Genomic DNA, 3,523 nt, shown 5'->3' with positions numbered 1-3,523 from the left:
TTATATTGTATTGTATTGTATTGTATTGTATTGTATTGTATTGTATAGTATAGTATAGTATAGTATAGTATATTATCTTTATTATATAACCCTAACCCCTAACCCCTAACCTCTAACCCCTAACCCCTAACCCTGGTCTGAGCATCGTGACTGCCAATGGCCCCTGGTCTGAGCATTGATTACTTAATCTTATGATGACTGTTGGATAGATGATTCACTTACTTAAACAAATGTATTTGTTGTAAGTCGCTTTGGATAAAGGCATCTGATAAATGTCTAAAATGTAAATGTAAATTCAGCCCAAGTACAATGAGCCTGTCCTCCGATTTCTACCTCCACCAGCCTCCCCTGCTCTACCTTGGAACAAGGTGGTTAGGCTGGTGTGTAGTCTGAAGTAGAGAAGCCTAACCCTAACCCTAACCCTAACTCTAACCCAATGAATTAATCTGTTAGATGAACCAATATCAGATGGGGTCAGAAGGAGCAGTTGGAACTGAACAGATGAACTGTGAATCATTGTGTGGATTGGGTGAGTCAATGTTGTTACTTTGACCACGGTGTTTATTGTTGACCTGGTCTCTGGTTCCAACCACACACACATACACACACACACACACACACACACACACACACACACACACACACACACACACACACACACACACACACACACACACGCAGCTCTGACCACATGTCCTTGGTCCTAAAGGGTTTAGTCATTAAACAGACACAATTATGTAATTTATCCAAAGAGACTTACTTTTGTCTAAAGTAGGTGAGTCAACGATACATCAGTGATCGTAAGTAAAACCTTCCATGAGAACAAGTACCATCGGCAGTCACAGTGCCAGAAGAAGGACAACCTAACCCTAACCCTAACCCTAACCCAACCTAACCTAACCCTAACCCTAACCCTAACCCAACCTAACCTAACCCTAACCCAACCTAACCTAACCCTAATCCTAACCCAACCTAACCCTAACCCAACCTAACCCTAACCCCAACCCTAACCCAACCTAACCCAAGCCCAACCTAACCCTAACCCTAACCCTAACCCAACCTAACCCAAACCCAACCTAACCCTAACCCTAATCCTAACCCGACCTAACCCTAACCCAACCTAACCCTAACCCAACCTAACCCTAAGTCACAGTGCCAGAAGAAGGACAACCTTGGTTATTTTATTTGTTTTTTTGGTCCTACAGTACCATACACTCACACACTAGGGTAACCTAACCCTAACCCTAAACTGAACCCTAACCCTAACCCTAACACCAGCCCTAACCCTAATCCTAACCCTAACCCTAGCCCTAACCATAACCTTAGCCCTAACTCAAACCCTAACTCTAAACCTAGCCCTAACACCAGCCCTAACCCTAACTCTAACCCTAACCCTAGCCTGAACCCCAAACACCAGCCCTAACCCTAACGCAAATATCTAATCAGCCAATCACATGGCAGCAACTCAATGCATTTAGGCATGTAGACATGGTCAAAACGACCTGCTGAAGTTCAAACCGAGCATCAGAATGGTGAAGAAAGGTGATTTAAGTGACTTTGAACGTGGCATGGTTGTTGGTGCCAGACGGGCTGGTCTGAGTATTTCAGAAACTGCTGATCTACTGGGATTTTCACACACAACCATCTGTAGGGTTTACAGAGAAAATATCCAGTGAGCGGCAGTTCTCTGGGTGAAAATGCCTTGTTGATGCCAGAGGTCAGAGGAGAATGGCCAGACTGGTTTGAGATGATAGAAAGGCAACAGTAACTCAAAGGTTGGTGGTGGTGGTGGTGTAATGATGTGGGGGATATTTTCTTGGCACACTTTGGGCCCCTTAGTACCAATTGAGCATCGTTTAAACGCCATGTATTGTTGCTGACCATGTCCATCCCTTTATGACCACAGTGTACCCATCTTCTGATGGCTACTTCCAGCAGGATAACGCGCCATGTCACAAAGCTCACATCATCTCAAACTGGTTTCTTGAACAGAACAATGAGTTCACAATAACTATGCCACAAAGAATTAAGGCAGTTCTGAAGGCAAAAGGGGGTCCAACCCGGTACTAGCAAGGTACCTAATAAAGTGTATATATAACATAAATATCCTCCTCCTTCTCTTCTCCTTCCCCCTCTCTTCCTCTCCCTCCCTCCTGTCCCTCCTAGAGTTATCCTAACTCTAACACTAACACTAGCCCTAACCCTAACTCTAACCATAACCCTAACACTAGCCCTAACCCTAACCCTAGCCATAACCTTAAACCTAGCCTGAGCCCTAGCCCTAAACCTAGCCCTAACCATAACCCTAACACCATCCCTAACCCTAAAACCAGCCCTAACCCTAAACCTAGCCCTAACCCTACCACCAGCCCTAACCCTAACTCTAACACCAGCCCTAACTCTAACACCAGCCCTAACCCTAACCCTAACTCTAACCATAACCCTAACACTAGCCCTAATCCTAACCCTAGCCATAACCTTAAACCTAGCCTGAGCCCTAGCCCTAAACCTAGCCCTAACCCTACCACCAGCCCTAATCCTAACCCTAACTCTAACCATAACCCTAACACTAGCCCTAACCCTAACACCATCCCTAACCCTAAAACCAGCCCTAACACTAACCCTAGCTCTAACACTAATACCAGCCCTAATCCTAACCCCAGCCCGAACACTAACCCTAACCCTAGCCCTAAGCCTGACCCTAACAACCCCCCTCACACTAACACAAACCCTAACATTATATATACAGGACCAGTCAAACGTTTGGACACACCTTCTCATTCAATGGTTTTTCTTTATTTTGTATTATTTTCTACATTGTAGATTAATATTGAGGACATCAAAACGATGAAGGAATACATGGAATTATGTAGTAAACACCTTTTGCTTTGATGACAGCTTTGCACACTCTTGGCAAGGTGTGTCCAAACTTTTGACTGCCACTGTATATATATATATATACTCCTCTTTCTCCTCTCCATCTCTTCTCCTTCCCCCTCTCTTCTCCCTCCCTCCTATCCTGCTTCTTCTCCTTCTCTCCTTCCCCCTCTCTTCTCCCTCCCTCCTATCCTGCTTCTTCTCCTTCTCTCCTTCCCCCTCTCTTCTCCCTCCCTCCTATCCTGCTTCTTCTCCTTCTCTCCTTCCCCCTCTCTTCTCCCTCCCTCCTATCCTGCTTCTTCTCCTTCTCTCCTTCCCCCTCTCTTCTCCCTCCCTCCTATCCTGCTTCTTCTCCTCTTCTCCTTCCCCCTCTCTTCTCCCTCCCTCCTATCCTGCTTCTTCTCCTTCTCTCCTTCCCCCTCTCTTCTCCCTCCCTCCTATCCTGCTTCTTCTCCTTCTCTCCTTCCCCCTCTCTTCTCCCTCCCTCCTATCCTGCTTCTTCTCCTTCTCTCCTTCCCCCTCTCTTCTCCCTCCCTCCTATCCTGCTTCTTCTCCTTCTCTCCTTCCCCCTCTCTTCTCCCTCCCTCCTATCCCGCTTCTTCTCCTCTTCTCCTTCCCCCTCTCTTCTCCCTCCCTCCTATCCCGC

This window comes from Argentina silus (assembly GCF_951799395.1).
Source record: "Argentina silus genome assembly, chromosome: 1".
In the NCBI taxonomy this organism is placed as follows: Eukaryota; Metazoa; Chordata; class Actinopteri; order Argentiniformes; family Argentinidae; genus Argentina; species Argentina silus.
The sequence above is the reverse complement of the archived record's forward strand: the minus strand, read 5'-3'. Positions refer to the sequence as shown.